The sequence below is a fragment of the Limanda limanda genome, chromosome 2 (assembly GCF_963576545.1).
Source record: "Limanda limanda chromosome 2, fLimLim1.1, whole genome shotgun sequence".
NCBI classification, from domain to species: Eukaryota; Metazoa; Chordata; class Actinopteri; order Pleuronectiformes; family Pleuronectidae; genus Limanda; species Limanda limanda.
The window spans coordinates 23,883,507-23,901,733 of NC_083637.1; the positions used below are offsets into that span (position 1 = coordinate 23,883,507).

Below are 18,227 nucleotides of genomic sequence, written 5' to 3' on the forward strand. Positions count from 1 at the left end.
AGATCCCATAACTGAGGCTGCCTACGCATCACTGTGACTATAACATGTCCTCTCCTGCACTCAAAAAATAAAAACTTGATACACAGCAACTGAAAAAAAATACAGGTAGCAAAAGGTGTGTCTTTTTGCTGCTTACTCATTTCAGGCATGTAAGGTTAGGTAGAATCCCTCCCCCTTTAGACACTGGTGGAGCATGTACTTCTGAAACAACAACTAAGTGTCTCTAGCTGCCTGTGTGACAGGCTCAGATAGGTCAGGTCATATTCTATGTCCTGCCCTGAGGCATAATGTCACGGCTCTTTCTAATGTGTCCATTGTGACAGTCATCGTCTGCGCCTGCTAAAAGGGACAGCGATGGAGGGGGACAAGGCCAGTGAAGCTGCTGATGGTTATGTAAGGTCGACCATTATATCTGTGGGGACTGACAGCCCTTCATTTTAAAAATAGCTTCAGACCTTGTTGACCCTCATGGGCTTTCATATGTGACTTGAAGGTCCTAATGTATATTTTGGGACAGGGCTTTCCTATCCACAAACCTGACCATCTGAATCTACCTTTTGTTCTCAAAACTGTGACTCTCCCCTGCATCTTTGACTCCTGTCATTGACTTGTTTTGGCTTCCTCACAGTTTCCAGAAATAGTGGACACAGGCGCTGCAGTAACATAAATGGTGGCATTGTTTTTCAGCACAGCGGCGTCTTTATTTTTCAAAATTAGCCAGGAATGAACAAAGTGGTATTCATGTGGGACTGTTGCTCACTGGGACCCGGCCAAAATTACCTGACTTCTCAGTTTCAGCGCTGATTTAATATTCACTTTTTCATAATGTGGACTTGTTGCTGTCCTTTTGTATGTTTGTGTGTGTGTCATAGCTGTTCTGTTTCAATGAGAATAACTTAGAGGCTGCTTGCTTACTATCTCTTGGCTCACGCGCAGAGGTTTCCCCTCTGTCTCTATTAAAACACACCATATTTTCACAGTCAGATAACTGTCCGGAGAGACTCTCTGGATATCCTGTAGGCAGGAGTCAAACGCATGTCTGCTCTGGTGTCTGGCTGACTTGGCTCCAGTCTCCCTGCAAACCAGCCTGAATCTCACTGTGGTCAAAAGTGTCTTTCATTCCAAGAGCAGGAAACACTGATAGTATGATGTCCCTGCTTCACAATACTCGTCTGTTTTGCTCTCTGTAATGCTTTGCCTTGCACCCCGCAGGAAATGGCCCCATTGTCCTTGTGAGAGGAAGTGGCCCGGAGCAGACCACTAGCTCAGTGGATTGATGGAGGCTGTTGTAAATTATTAATCATCAACTAGAAATGGAAGACACACAGAGAGGGTAGTGTTGGCTGTCCACTGAAGAATATTTGTTATCAGCGGACAGTAGAGCTGCAGTGAACCACCTGTACCAGGAGAGACAAACTCTGTACTTAGTGTATTTACATATTGTTGTGACTGTAGAATTCATATGCAGAAGACTTAGGTTAGTATAAAAGTGAGCCAGGAACATAAAGAGAATAAATAAAGCTCTTTTTAATTTGTAATTATGCTGTTTCTGCCCAAAAATCACATGCTATATCAAACCTATTAAAAGATTTAACTTGACAAATCATTTTTGACCTGTTTGACAAGCAACATTGTACAAAGACACGTTCAATTCAATAGAACATGAAGTTATGGTTGGAGTAATCTGCCTTTTGGATTCTGAATTATACTTTCATATCCAAGGCTTTATGAAAGTTTTTGGATTGTATTAATATTTCCACTAAAGTTTAGAGAGACCCTTTGGACCAGATGATTATAGTAAAAACCTTCACTCCATTCAGACCTTTACCGCTAGAGGGAGACAAAGACTCACAATCAGTTTATACTCAACAAGAGCAGAGACATGTGTTTCAGGAAGATCATGTGTTTGTGTACGTGTGTGTGTGTGTGTGTTGGTTACCTTCCTTCTTGCACGAAAACTGACCTTGCCAGGACCAGTTGTTCTCTTGGGGACCAAAACCTGCTCCTAATGAGGCAAAACTTAATTTCTGAGACCCTGGTTAAGGTCAGGGTTAATGTGTGACTTGTGGTTAGGTTAAAGTTATGGTTAGGCATGAATTAGTCATGGTTAAGGATGGGAAATGTTTCAGTTAGGTTGTCTATAATGCATGGAAGAAAATGAAAAGTCCTAATAAGGATAGCTGAGCACACGTGTGAGTTTTTGTGTATATGTGTGTGTGTGTCTGTGTGTGTGTGTGTGTGTGTGTGTGTGTGTGTGTGTGTGTGTGTGTGTGTGTGTGTGTGTGTGTTGTGTGCGTGTGTGTGGATCTGCACATTCTCAAACAGGTTTGGTACTTGGCTCTCTGGTTAAAATAGCCCAGCATTTGCTCGAGTCACATGTGGGAGTCCATGCTAGTTTTAGAAGATCCAGATAAAGTAGGTAGATAGCTAAAAATAACTACAGATGTTCTCACAAAGACAACCATAACAATCAGACAGATCAGGCTTGTAGGACTCTTTTCGTAAAGAAACAGGCCTGGTTGAGATACTGTATGCAACTAAATCAACTTCTGTGAGATCTATTGCATCTGCAAGATGATATAATAACTTTATTTATAGCAGATTATGGTCTTTAGGATTTAAGGATGAGCGTTTGTCATCCCTTATGTATTCTGTGCAGGCTCGATGTGTATGATCTGTGTCTGATAGGTCAACCAAAAATATCCAAAGAGTGTGATGTGATTTCTCTGGCTTAAAATAATCTGAATGTGACCAGTTGCCGGCCATTGAGCCTTGCTCAATTTCTTCATATACATACAGAAGAATGATATGTTGAGCAAGTTAGATGCAGGATACCTCAACGTACCTGACTGTAAATCTGATTTACACAAATGTCTGTCTGTCTGTCTGTATGTGGAACGCATATTTTACAAACTGCTCATGGTATTGGCTTTACACTTGGCGTCTTATAGGCCCAGGGAAGTGCAGTGTGCAAAATATTGACATTGAAATCTTTATTGGGGATAAACCAGGTAGGATGAACGCAACGATTTCAACTTCACTCTACACCATAGGCTGTTAATGAAAAGCTCTGCACACATGTCCAGCACACAAACAATAAATAAAGGAACAGTGTATTGTAGGACTTTTTGAGGAGGACTTAATAATTACAAGGAATACATCTGAAGTAGCTCCTGAGCACTAAAGGTTTAGTGAGTTAGATTTAAGTTAAAGAGATCTATTGGCAGAAGTTGATAATGAAATAATCTTTGCGATGTTTTTACAAGTGTGTTTCATCTAAATTTGCACGAATTGTGGTTTTCATTGGCTTAGAATGGGCCCTTTAAATTCAAATACTTTATATTGACATTGGGAGCGAGTACTCTCTGTGGAGGCTGCCATGTTTAGTTTTTTTTTTACTGTAGTCCAAACTGGACAAACCAAACATCTTTTGAGTTTTTATGACAACTAAAGTCTACCACAGGTTCTCTTTCATGTTTGGAGGTGGAGGAGGTGGAGGGGGGGTGGAGGGATCTTCAGCTGCAACATAAAACCTTATCCTTAGGTGTCACTACATTCTAAACACTGAACCTTCAACACAGGTCAAGCTAACAGGCATGTTTATAATGGGCACTGGCCTGCTATCATTACAGAGTATGTTTCGCCGCAGAACTACATGTCCCATGATGCCCCGCGCGGTGAAGATGAGCAAATGGAACACGGAGCGGAGCAGCCGCGGTGACAGCTGAGTTTCCTGACAGAGACACTGAAGCGACCACGGACCCGCTCAGGTGAAACCAACATGTGAGTCTAACCTCGTCTCCTCCTCTCTCCTCTCGGTCTGATTCACACACACTTCTGCGGTCGACATGTTTGTTTTTTTGAGCAGAACAAACCCGGTGAATTTCCACAGCGCTCCAGCAGCAGCAGCAGGGGGGGTTTCCCTCTGAGGGTGGAAGTGCTGAAGACACGATTCAAGTTGTTTTACATCTTACAAGCACACACTTTCTGACGAATACAACACAAGTCAACCACATTTCCACCCACAGCTCCGTGCTCATACGTGCACGGAGCTGTGGCGCATTGTTTACGACGTGTTGTTAGAAGCTAGCAAGTTTATTTGGGCTCTTCCCGGTGGAGCTAACTGTTTTATTTCTTTGACAGTAAAGTAATAGCTGCTGTCTTATTGTGAAACTTACGCATGGCAAAGTTTGTTTGTACAAGACAATCCAAAGTGCTTTACAAGGCATCACGGCACGTTGTAAAATCTACTTCAGGCAATCCAAAAAAACGAGCATTAAAAAAGGAATTGAAAAGATAGAATAATAAAAACTAAAATATACTTTATAGAATACCCTTCAAAACACAATTAAAGTGTTTTGTGATTTAAAATAAAAAAAATGAAACTTGAAGGCAAACAATAGGAAATAGTTAAAAAGCCAACGATTTAAAAGCAATTTGTGGATCACAGCAATAGAGAACATGTACAGATGATAAACGAGTAAAAACAAGATAAATTAAAACGTTATAAAGTGATTGAAATAGAGAGTAAGATCAGAACTGGGACCTTGTTCCACTTGTGCAGCATACATACTGAACGCTGCCTCTCCAGCTGTCAGTGCTTCTCAATATGAGTTTACAATCTCAGTTTACAGCAGAGCAAACATCTCATCACATCTTCAGACCCTCCTCTGTCACAAACACTGGCGACTCCTCTGTTATTAAGAGTCACCCGCTCCATTTTTCTTCTCATGCTGAAACAATAACCAGTGTACACTACCAGTCAAAAGTTTGGACACACCTTCTCATTCAATGGTTTTCCTTTATTTTTCTTTCTTTCTACATTGCAGATTAATATTGAAGACATCACAACTATGAAGGAACACATATGGAATGATGTGGTAAACAAAACAGTGTTAAACAAACCAGAATATGTTTTGTATTTTCGATTCTTCAAAGTAGCCACCTTTTGCTCTGATGACAGCTTTGCTGCTCTCGGCCTTCTTTCAACCAGCTTCATGTGGTTGTCAACTGGAGCGGTTTTCAATTAACAGGTTTGCCTTGTCAAGAGTTAATTTGTGGAATTTCTTGCCTTCTTAACATGTATGAGACCATCAGTTGTGATGTGCAGAGGCAGGATTGGTGCACAGCTCTTTACAGTGAATAGGCCTATTCGACTACAGATCCAATCCATATTATGGCAAGAACCACTCAACTAAGTAAAGAGAAACGACAGTCCACCATTACTTTAATACAGGAAGATTAGTAAATCCGGAAAATATCAAGAACTTTGAATGTATCAAGTTCAGTCGCTAAAACCATCTAACGCTATGATGAAACTGGCTCTCATGAGGACAGTAACCTCTGCTGCTGAGGATTAGTTCATTTGACCAAGAAGCAGAGTGATGGAGTGCTGCGTCAGATGATCTGGCCTCCACAACCACCCGACCTAAACCCAAATGAGATGGTCTGGGATGAGCTGGACCGCAGAGTGAAGCCAAAGCAGCCAACAAGTGCTCAGCACCTCTGGGAACACTTGACTGTTGGACAACGATTCCATGTGATTACCTCATGAAGCTGTTTGAAAGAAGGCCAAGAGTGTTCAAAGCTGTCATTGAAGCAAAAGGTGGCTACTTTGAAGAATCTAGAATATAAAACATATTCTGGTTTGTTGAGCATTTTTTTTGTTTACCACATAATTCCATATGTGTTCCTTCATAGTTTGGATGTCCTCAATATTAATCTGCAATGTAGAAGGAAAGAAAAATAAAGATAAAACCATTGAATTAGAATGTGTGCCCAAACCTTTGACTGAAATACCTTCACTTACACTATAGAGTAAGACAGCACAGACTGACAGAAGGTGCACCCTCTCTCTTTGCACACGGGTTAATGTAAGCTGCAGGGTAATGAATGGGACCTGTGTGTGTTAACAACTGCACATAATTCACTGTGTTCAACATAGTCGGTCGAGATTGACATGCAGAGGCACACCTCTCACACAAATGCAATCTGAAAGAAAGTGTGTATTTAGTAAATTGAAGTTGAGAGTTGAAAAACCTCTTTAAAGTCCCTGTGTCAAGAAGTTTTGTTTCTTTCACTTGTTCTTTCCCTCCTCGTTTAACATGTTTTAGATGACGCAATGTTTAAGACCACCTAATCCTGTTTGAGCACAAACAATCCATCTATCCATTGTCTGTACATCACATCCTGTATGGGTCAATGGGGGCTTGAGCCAATCCCAGCTGGCGAGAGGAAGGTACACCCCAACACATAAATAGAACAAAAATACACAAAAACCTAAATTAATCATCCATTAATCGTAATCCAGGTAAAAGTTTGAAATACACATGATATTGATTTTAAGTCATATCGCCCCCGCCCTGCTCAGACAATTAATTTTATCCACAGCAAAGTAAAATCTAGTCAGCTCACAAAGTTTGTTTTCATGTTTATGTTATCATACTACCTTGTTTCTTCAGTTTTGTCTTCAATAGTAATTTTGGCCTGCATAGAAAAATTATGAAAAGGTACCTCAGTTTCTTCTCGTGGACTGAAAAAAAAACAAGGCGCTGTATGAAAATATTGAATAGCTGACTCAGTTGCTCCAAACAGTTAAAGGTTATGCTGATAAATCTGTTCTTTTAATGAGTTTACAGAGTATGTGGGGGTCAAAGCATAGATTCAGCTCAGAGAGTTCAGCAAAGCGGAAGAATGTGAAATTCATCACTTTTTGGAAAACATCTTGTGTGATGTAACTGAATATTTTAGCTGTTTGCTGTGAAATCATGTCTGTATCAGGTTTCATGTTAAATACCAGACAGTTTCTATTTTAGAACAAGTGGAAGATCTTTAAGAAACCACAATTCCCTTATTTGATGAACATACAAAAGATGTAAAATCACAGCGTAAACATGCAGATCAGTCAGTCGTTGTTCAAGGAGTTAAATGATCAAACGGTCTTATAGCACGATGGCTATGCGGCAATGTAAACACATGCTTAGGAAGGATTATCAGCATTTGTGTTTGTTCATTGTGTAGATTGTAGATTTGCCCTGCTTGTGCTCAAACTATTAGTTAGAAAAATACCCATATTTCTCAACATCGTCACAGATTTTCCAGGGAATAATTGATGGATCTTGATGGAAGAAAGGCACATTTAGGGGGCTGATATCTATGAGTGTGAGCAATTGGTTGAATTAAATGATATTGTTGGACCTTGGTGGATCTATGTGCTCTATTGAGGGCCCTAGTTATTTTTATACAGAAACTCTACCTCAGATGTTTAAAAGCTTCTGCTGGTTGTCAGGTTTTTGTCATTCTCTACTCATAAAGTAGAGTTTTACAACCACAATCTTCACCCAGGAGCAAAAACCAGTCCTCAAACTCAACAGAAATAACAATGTGACATTAATCATGGTGATTATTGATATCAACTGATATGAGCATTTTTTATCTTTAAATAATTTAAACCACATCACCAAGCCCTATATAGACCACTGTCTTTTCTCACGTTTAGGTCACTTATCTGTCCATTGTGACTCAGGCACCATTGACCACCACGCCTTTTCCTCGCATGTCCCTCCTCCTCCTCTCTCATTCCCCCTTCCGCTCCACCTCCACCCCGCCTCACTGTTGCTCTCTCTCTCTCTCTCTTCGCTCTGACAGGACACACTCGGGACAGGACAGAAGCCGGCCGGTAAAGCAGCACTAGCGGAGATCGTTTAATTTAATGGGAATACACTAAACCAGACAGTTCCCTCTCCTGCACAGATCATCACATGCTAACTACTGCAGGCTCACAGTAAGTAAGTCTATTTCAGCTTTTTAATCAGTTTTATAGCTGCTGGGCTTGTCCAGTGTTATTAGCATTTTAGCATGATCTCTCTGTGTCTGCTGCTGAACTCTATCTGTGTTGATTAGCTTGGTCCACAACAGAAGCTTTTACTGGTTTATTTATCTGCCTTATTGTGCACAGAAACATAGAGAATGTTTGCTTGATTTACAACAATATATTATCCCTGAAGTCCACTGATGATTTTTGTATCAGTTGAATCAATCATTTTTTTAATTTGCTTTAGGCAAAGTCTCATTGTACTTTTGAACCAGCCCGGCTGATTAGATGTCCTGAGGAGATTTCTTGGTTCGGACTCTCTGAGGTCTTAAGTTGTCTCTGAACTGTCAGGTGGGACAATGTGTGGGAGACTTCCTGTTTTATGTTTATTCTCTGCTGCTGTTTTGACATTCAGCTGTTCCTGAACACAAGTCTACACAACACAGCACCTCGCACAAGTCTTTTGAATTAAAATAAACAGATACATAACGAGTGAGAGCGAGAAATAGATCTTCCACTTAATATGCACACGCTAAACAATGATTTCCCAATTTCATTAAGTTGAGAATTATGTGCAGGCTTAAATCTGTTAGTATGTGTGTCTCCAAGACAATGTAAATAAATGTGTAAACAATCTGATCTTTTGTGCACTTCAGGCAGTTAATGCTATATGTGGTTTATATTTGAGTTCTTGTATTTTATTTCTTCCAAATTTTAGTTACACATTTAGAAGCTATGTTGTAGTTAAGTTCTCAAACTCAGGAACAACATCTGATTTATCAGACAACTTGGTTGCTACTCAAAGACAACAAGATGTACTTCAACATATTAAAATTAATTAGGTCAAGGTCTAAATGAACACTGTGTAGCCTTAAGTCCACTGCCTGCTTGTGAGTCTGTTGGTTTACTGTAGTATGAATGGAGTGAATATTCTTTAAAACCCCCAAAGTCCTGCTTTAGGTCTAACTTGTGACACAAGAGCATTTGATATTACTGATGAGACTGTGCAGAATCATTTATTTTAACCTTGCCGCTTGGTCTCCCAGTCTGTTTTAAAGGTCATGGTAGTCAGTAACTTAGCAAACTGACTCTGTGTTGCACACTTGCATAATATTTAACTCTTGACTCCGACAAGTTATTCCTCATAGATCTGCAAGGTGATTCCTTTGGGAAGTTTTATGTGTTCCTTTATAAGCTCTTTAAGTTTATTTACGTGACTGTGTTTTGAGAGAACAGAGCAGATTGTTCCTTCAGAGAGTTAGTGATAGTTATTTGACTTTATGTGACCACTTTCTTTTCATGCGGAGTTGCTGTCCAGATTTAGATCTCCCAGTTGTCAGGGTGACATTCTTGCTCAGATTAAGGTCTCCCGTACACCAGCCTGTTGTCTCCCATACTCCTTTAACTCCTGTTCCTCTATGTCAGTCCTATTAGTTCTCCTCCGACTCACGGGAACACCATACCCATGTTAAATTTGGTTCATCTAAAATTGGACAACTGATTATTTGATTGCTACAAAACAATGTCTGTGGCTTTATAGCTTTTCATATTCATGTGACCAATATTCTTGGATTTGTACCATTGGTCAGACAACAAGCAAATTGAAGATTATTTTTGTCATTTTATTTTTTACCTTTTCTGTTATCTTATAGATAGATACATTTAAAAACATGACAGACAGATTCATCAGTTTATAATCATTATTCATTTTATTAGTAGTCAATAATAGGCATTCATTCCTTGCAGTCGTATTCCTTCCTGCCATTTTCTAAGTGTTCATGTAAGCTTCTGCATCTTTATCAGTGCCTTTCCAGCACCTTTCCAGAGCTCTTTAATGAGGCAATCTTCAATATTTGTTCAGTATCTGGCATCACATCCTGCCCTTTGTCATGGTTTGGGTTTTGTGTTTGCATAGTGCAGACCTCTGCCTGATAATTAAACATTTTACTATTAAAATTATGAAACCTATCCGCACAGATACAATTTTAAGAAAGAATATGTTGGCAAGAAGACACAAGACTTTCCTGACTGCTGTCGAATGAGATTGAAACTCCCAGATCTAACCTTTTTATCTCAGGTCTCTTTTATGATAAAAATATGACTCATATAATTGACCTGTAATAGGAACCTGGTCAGGTTGTTAATTTTTAACCAAACTTTTCTCCTAATTTACCATAACGGGTGAGTCAGGTAGTTCAGAACAACTGTCATTTGCATCATCGTGAAGAGTGTGACAGCAGTTGAATAAAGAAGTGTAACCTGAGCACTGGGCAGTAGAGTACTGCATTAGTTGGCATTACAGAAAGACACGATTACCTGTCAAACATCCTACTGCAGTTATATTGGTCCATAAATGTCTTATGATGCTGTGTGTGTGTGTGACTTAGTCTGCTGAGATCGTGACCTGATGCACGTCTGCTTAACTCTGTACTGCAACACAATGATGCACTGTTGGGTCAAGTCATCCTCTCAGCTGGTTAGGCTCAAATATCTATTTCCAGCCTGGTGTTCTGAACTTGGTGTTTTACACAGAACTATTGAACGTGGTTCAAGTTTCAAATAAGGAGGTAAATGCCTGTAGCTTGTTTCCCCAAAACAGTCTATCAGAGTTGTATTATGCATGAATTTAAAGGTAGGATTGGTAGGTTGTTTCTGAAACTATTTTCGTACTATTTGTTGAAGATCCTCCTCATGTCCAGATAGCCGTCAATAAATAAAATTAAAAAGAAGAACAAAAGCAGTAGTCTGTGGCCCTTGCAGGACTGTAATAAACACGAACAATCATATCAGTCAGTTGGAATGAAAGGATTGGCTGCGTACGTGTCTGTCGCTATACTTGCCTGCCTGCGAGCACCCTGCCTTGGCTCTCTCTGCACGTGACAAGAGTCTACAGCTGAAGAGGAGTACATCGCTGAAGCAGAGACGAGTCAGAAGTTAGCGAGCGAGTCACGAACAAGCTTCTGTTGTCAGTCAATGCAAGTTCGTGGGATTTGGGATGTAGCTTTGACGAGAGGGGGTTGGATGTATCGGTTGCTTATTTTCAAAGTGTAGCCTGCTTTTGCTCGATTTTCCATGATGACAAACCTTAGCTTTAATGTACTCCAGCATAAGAATAAACTGTGCGGGTTTACTAAACAGTTGTGTGGTGACAACAGAATCAAAATGTTAGCTTCAATATTTCCTGGCAGCAGATGTTTTCTATTTCTTTCTGCATTTAACTGCATTCCAAACAAATACAGCTATTACCATTGTCATGTAAAGAATAGTTGTACAGATTGTCATTGAAAGACTTAATTCACTGTTATGTCACACATTAGAAGTAAGTAAAGTAAGTCATATTTTCATCTTTACTGTACAATGTACATTTAGCTGCAGATGTCTGTGCCATGCATTCTGGATCAAATTCAAGCCTCTAAAGCTCAAATGACATTAAATCATTGAATGAGGCAATCACCCATATCTTGTGTCCTTTATTCTCTCGTACCTTGAAGGCATCTGAGGTGTAATGCTCGAGTTAAGTAGAGGTCTCATTTTCAAAGTAGAATCGGAGCAGTTTCTATTCAACATTGCAAACTTTCCTGTTATATTAATAACCTTGGACATCGGATGCACCCTTCTAAGTATGATATTAAAACAATCTCCTGATGCCTGCTCACCTGATCTCAAAAAGTAGTTTACTTTCCTTCTCATTCCTTGTAACCAATGATACAAAAGATACCATAAGGTAGCTAGACGTGTTCAGTAAAACAAAGACATGCTGAACACCAAATATTTATTTGATGAGTGAAATGTTAATGTTTCAAAAAAAGTTTTATTGCAATTGAATGATCTTGCACTGACTCACTTCTTCATCTCTTACCTTGTTAGCTCATGTCAAACTGCACAAACTGAGCAGCTTTTTATTCTGCCATGACTTGAGTGCAGTCAAACTTGTGGAGGACGACAAAGTTTAAAAGGAGTCCTGAAAGACAAACATTTGTTGGAGAAAAGGTGTAAAGCTACATTAAATAGTGACTAGCGAATATTCTAAAAAATTGACATAAGACATATTACTTTACTCAAAATGTCTGACTTTACAAATAATATATTCAATTCATACTTTTATGGAAGGAAAATGCCCCTAAAGTTGTGTTGAACATCAAGTGCTAAGCTATACAAGTAAAAAAGGGATTTGTATTATTTTTAAGCATTATTAAATGGTCTCTCTCTTTCTCCTTATATTTGTTGTCTTCGCCTCAATTATACATGTCTACTCATCACCGAAGTATCTGGGTTATTATGTGGCTGGCATATCTCGGGAACCATTCATCTTAACAGCTTCACACTTGGTATGTGTATTTTTAACGGCCCAAGAAGTGCAGTGTTGACTCTTGTGCGATTTGAAAACGCAATACATTCACTGTTAATGAACCCTGAACAAACGTAGCCAGCATGCTGAACACCGAGTCTAGCTTCATTGAACTTCAGGTACACAGCTCTTTCTGCAGCTGCTCCAGGGTTCTGAGTCCTGGAGTCGGCCTTTACTTCCTCAATCACTGCAGGTCACTTTTACAGTTCCAGGAAGGAAGCTGCGATCGGCATCACCATAGTCCAAGGAAACACTGCACTAGTCTTAACATATAGCAACTAGTGGCAGCTAAAAATGATCTATAACTAAAGAAAAAAATTACTTTTTGCCTACATACATACATTTAAACTTGCCAGTCTAATAGAAGTGCTCCACTATGAGAAATAGTATATAAATAATACTATTTGTTAAAGGGATCGAAGAGTTACTGGACTGTAGTTCCACTACATACATTTTTAAATTTAGATTTATATTATTGTGCATGAGTCTTAATTTTCTGATATCTGAGGCTGTAATTTCCTGATATCTCAATAGGTTCAAGATAACTAACTCTGCTTCAGAGGATAATTTGGACTTTGCTGCTTGAATTAACTGCTTAGAGGTTTTATTGTCTTCGGAGCAGCTACACTCTCAGTGTTTCATAGAACATATAATAAAGGAGCTTTTGTCTTGCAGAAGGTCACTCATTCAATCTGCCACTTACAGATTTAATAAGACGTGTTAACAGTATCTTTTATCCCATTCATTCCTAAGTACTAGTACACAGGTTTCAAATGCACCCCTCCTCCAACCCCTTTGGAGCAGGGGTCCTCTGTCCCTCCCTCTCTCCCCTCCCGCCCTCCATCTCACTTTCACTCCTGTGTGCCTCTGCTCACGTACACACCCTCCTGGAAGCACATTATTTGCTGAGAGTACCAGCGTAGAGCCTTTCAAACACCCTTTACCTCGGAAGGGTTCAGCTCAGATCCAGTCCAGGCTCCAAGGTCGGAGGCATGCAGGGTTTTCTGCTTTGCGGTTCCAGTTTAGACGTAACTTCAAGCCACTGGCAAACGTGAAGCATCAGCTTTTCTCACTGTGATTATTTTGGTCACTGTCAGGTTGATTTGTGGTTACAGTAAACTCTCAAAAATCCCTGATGGCATTTTAAATCTCTTTTGACCGTCTCTTCTGTTGCTGTGTCTGAATGCGGATGTGCTCTAATCCACTGTGCACCCCCATTATGTTCTGTATGAATGATGCTGGGGCTGATTCCTCCGCTGACAGTTTGGGTTTTTTCCCCCTCTGGCATCCTGCCCAGCACAGTAAAAAGACAAGAACACAAAGGAGGGAGAGAGGGCTAATAACCGTGTCCCCTGGTGTCACCCCTAAGTGGCTGACAGGGTCTCGCTCGGTTGCATGGCTAACTAACCAACAGTGTGTTTCACTAACAGCTAAATTAGACATGACAGGGTGTTAATGAGAAAAGCTTGGACATGCCTGTTTTTTTTCCGTCCATGAGTGGATAGCTTTTGTTTTGTATGCATGATAAATTAGTAGATTATGTAGAGTGTCTATGGGATGTAGGCAAGTGGGAACCTTACCTCTTTATTCACCCCATGCATACTGTAGATTTACTGCCACTCATGGTCCGTGTGAAGGGGGTGAATATATAAAAGCTGGAGAGCATGTGTGGCTGCTGAGCAGAGTCATATGGAGGATGCATGGTGAAGTGTTGGCTGCAAACCAAAACACTCAGCTGATTGGATGGACTGTGCTGTGAAGGATGAAGGGGAAAAGAGAGGGGGCCTCTGGTGGTGGTAGTGGGGGCATCATTTCATGGTTTATCAGGTGGGTGTGTTGTGATGTGTACACAGCTGCAGTCTTCAGCCGTGTGTGTCATGTGCATTTGTGGTCTGGGCTTATATGGCCGTCTAGTAGCTGTTGCTTTAATTGGGACTATTTCTTTGCCCTCTGGCCTGCTTGTTTTATAACTGCAATAACTGGCACGAGGTATCAAGTGTCCTTTTCTTACCAGCCAAGGTAGAAGGTAAGGCATGAAGCCTTTATGACAAACGCATTATTCCGACAATAATACAGGCTTATTTGAGCTGTGGGAGACTGTATTTATTATCTATAAACAAAACAGATTAACTAAAATATTTGTCATGAATGTTCCCCTGAAAAATGTCCTGACTTAAAATGCACGTTTTGTTTTAATGCTTGTCGTGTACTATTGTGTATTACCACATTTAAAGAATGAAAACTTGGTTAATATTTTTCATAGAAACTAGATTAAAAAAACCACACTTTTTAAAATCTTATATACTTTTTGCAAAACAAGAGACAATATAAGAAGGACAAGAACAGTGGATACAGGCAAGTTTCTGAAGTGCAGTAACAAAATAGAGTGTGTTTACTATATAATATATAAATTATTATTATGATATTTAGTATGAGTATGGCTTTACTAATACTACTACTACTACTACTAATAATAATAATAACAATAATATAATCTAAAAAGGTGTTATGAAAGGCACATACATGGTCAATTATGTCCAACAGTCACAGACCTGTGCAAATATGTAGTAACATTTCCTTTCTTTTACTTAATATAGCACAAATGGTTTTTGGCCTTAGCTGTTAGCGGTTCTGTGTGTGGTTCACTGAGCATGTACCAGCTCCTGCTCTGTATAGGAGTGTTACAGTTATGCTGAGAAACCTGATCTGCGTGTAGCTGCGGGGTGTAACTGTATCTTTGTGACCTTGAAGCACAGACAGGGGTCCAGGCCCTGCACTGTCTTCTAGTCAAAGGCTCTTCGGTCAAACAAAAGGTTTGATATTGGGAGAGTGTGGATCTTTTGAAATATAAATGGATCTTATTTTGTTGCAAAATTAAATGTATTAGGAACCATTGTAATGGTAACAAGTTCAGTGTTAAATGTTTTAATTCTCTCACAGGCACACATAACATGACTGTATGGAGTTTCTGTTTTATATTATGATGAAATGACACGTTATCTTTAAGTTTTGTCACAGATATACAAGGGCTGCACAGATATTTTTTTAGATAGAAAATCACTGTACGAACAAGTTTAACTCAGGTGAGGCTGTAATATTAATTGTTATATAGTGTGTTTCTGACCAGTTATTGATATATTACATTGTAATATATAAATATATCTGGCAAAACAAAAACTTTCATTAAATTCATAAATAGAAAAAGTCAAGCATTGCGTCAGTTTCAAATTTGATGTGGTTATTGTCTGAAAAACGGAAATATAGAGTGCTGTCCTCACATCAAATTAAAGTAGTTGAAGACAGTAAGATTCAGCAAGAGCATTGTATCACTACTATTACTGCATTAGAGACTTTCCTGCACACAAATCCTATAATATGTAATTTTCCCTGTCTTTTTCCTTCTGTCTCTTCCTCTTTCTCTCTCTAGTCACACTCTCCAACAAGTTTGAACCTGATGCCCTGAGAGCCTGTCTTATCTCCCTGAGCCACCAGGGGGCATCAGTCCCACAGTGGCACAGCTGTAGCCTTCAGTTTGTCTTCATCCTGAACCCTCCGGCCCCAGTCAAGCTGTCCCACCCTGCCTCCTCTCCATCCTCTTCTTCTCCTCCCTCCTGGCCCCCACAGGCCCCCCTGGACTCCCAGTCAGCCATCTCCCTCTATGAGGGGAGGGGGGACGCGGCGGGGTCTCTGGATGTGGACCCCCAGCCTCTTGAGCTCACTTCACAGGAGAACCTCAGGGACCTGGGACCACGGCCCTGTCATGATGTGTCAACTTTAACAGGTAGGTCACACCTTGAATAATCTTATGCATGTGGCTCGATTGATTTACAATTGAAAACTAGATGTTCGGTCCTACAATAATCAGCAGAGGGCAGTGTTTACTAATGGTTTTCTAAGTGCTGCTAACTTTCTGTGTTTTTCTTTCCTTATCCACAAACCCACACACACACACACACTCACTCAAACAACGGACCCCCACCACCACCACCACCACGCTCAGACCTTTGTTCCAACCTACCTGAGCTGGAGATAGTGAGCCTGTTATCGGAGGCTCAGCCCAACTACACTCTGCGAGCGGACAGCGTGTTTGGGTACGAAAATGACGACTGGCTGCACACACCCCTGCTGCCACCAGAGGTCGTTCTGGGACTCACTCACGACCAGATCGGAGAGACGCTCAAGTACTTCAGTGAGTTTTGTCTCATTTCCACACTAAATGCTGTATTGATTGACCTTATTATGAAATATTAAATGTGTCTCTATTGACTTTTGTGTTCAATCATTACACCTTCCATCGGAGCAAATAAACAGTCATTTCCCTGCAGCTTCATGTGCAGCTTAGTTTTTTAATATTTTAAATATTGAGCATGGATGATCCCACTTTATGTTATCCTCTTAAAATACACAGACTGTAACTTCTTGTCATATTTATCAATTTAAACTTTAGAGGTAACAACACAAGCTATATATATTTAGAAGAAAGTAAATGTGATAATGTAGGGATTATCCCAATAGTTCACCACCTTAGTGAAAATTTACAAGTTAAGTTAAAAGTTAATGTTACTTTGGCCAATAAAATGTGAGATGGCAGCTTTTTATGATTGAACAAGTTTCAAATCAAGGTATGAAGATAAATTAGATCTTTGTCTTTACAGATGGATCAAAACAATTGCAAAGCGTTTTTTGAGCTTACAAAACCGCAACAAATATCTACATATACAAAGACAGTATTTTTAACTAGTTGTAAGGGTAAGTTGGCAAGTCTAATTTGATCAAGATGCATAATAACCTTGAGAATGCTGACCACCTTTTTTATTGTTTTAGTATTTTGTGTGTGTGTGTGTGTGTGTGTGTGTGTGTGTGTGTGTGTGTGTGTGTGTGTGTGTGTGCGCGTGTGCGTGTGCGTGTGCGTGTGCGTGTGCGTGTGCGTGTGCGTGTGCGTGTGCGTGTGCGTGTGCGTGCGTGCGTGTCCTCCCCTCTCCTCAGCCACATTTGTGACACAGATGTCAAATGTCAGCAAGCTGATTAACCTGGCGTCTCTTGGCTTCCTTAACAGTTTCCGCTGGAGCTCCACAGATGGCTCATCCTAGTGGCCACTTTGAAATCACATTGACACTTTTGGCATATCTGTTGCCGCAGCAACACCGACAGGGTTTATCATTAGATCTATAGATTGTCTAGACCTGTGAGAGGCTATGGCAGCCTCACCTCACCTACGAGCTTCTTTTGTAGGTGGAGCTTTTGTTAGTTTTGGTAAATTCTCTCAAACACACTGAGGGTTTGATCATTGAGTCAATAGAGAACAGTAAGACATTTATGATGTAAAGTCAGTAAATCAGTGATTGGACCAGTGACACATAAAATTCAGCTTATATGGAAATATCTGACATTTTTACTTTGCAGTCTTGAAAAGTATTTGAAAAGTTTGAACTTACTCATGACTACCTCTTCAGTTTTTTTCTGTATTTCCCCTGATGAATTTTCCATATATATTAAGTATGATGTGTCTTTATAAGATTTCATGAGCTTGTTTGTGGCTGTGTCCTCACAGTGTTAGATAGGCTGTACCCCTGTGATGCCGAGCCACATGTTAATGTTGCTCTGAGTCTGCTCTGGGTGTGTCAGTAGAAAGATGTTTGAACACATACTCCATATTCAGCTCAATAAGGTTGGTTAATAAGAAACGTATTGAGTGTCTCACCAATAATGTGGTTATGGTTATGAAGCGTTAAGTACCCGTCACATTTAATTCAGTAACATATTTTGAGGAAGCACTTATTAATTGTTGATCCACACCTAATATATAATTAATGACACATAACTGATCGACAACAAGGAGCAGCTTTCATGGGAAAATGCTTTAAATCAGTTCAGACGTGCAGAGGAATTTGGCCTGTCTTGTTAAATAATAATCCTTGTCCCGTAGCGTGTTTTGCTCTTATTGTTGAGAGCTGTTTGCAGACAGGGAGGAGGACTTGTCTGATCTTTAATAAATAATTACTTTTCATGTATCACATCAGCAGTATAAACACTACGTGACTATTGGGTCGTTCTGTTTTTCTGTAC

General features: G+C 40.0%; 1 long non-coding RNA gene across 1 annotated transcript; it reads left to right on the forward strand.

Annotated features, from left to right (window-relative positions):
- The first annotated feature begins 3,663 nt into the window (after positions 1-3,663).
- LOC132996470 (uncharacterized) lies at positions 3,664-15,647 on the forward strand. Its single transcript, XR_009677120.1, has 3 exons — positions 3,664-3,783; positions 7,648-7,783; positions 15,589-15,647. It is a non-coding gene; the product is annotated as an uncharacterized LOC132996470 (long non-coding RNA).
- The last annotated feature ends 2,580 nt before the right edge of the window (positions 15,648-18,227 follow it).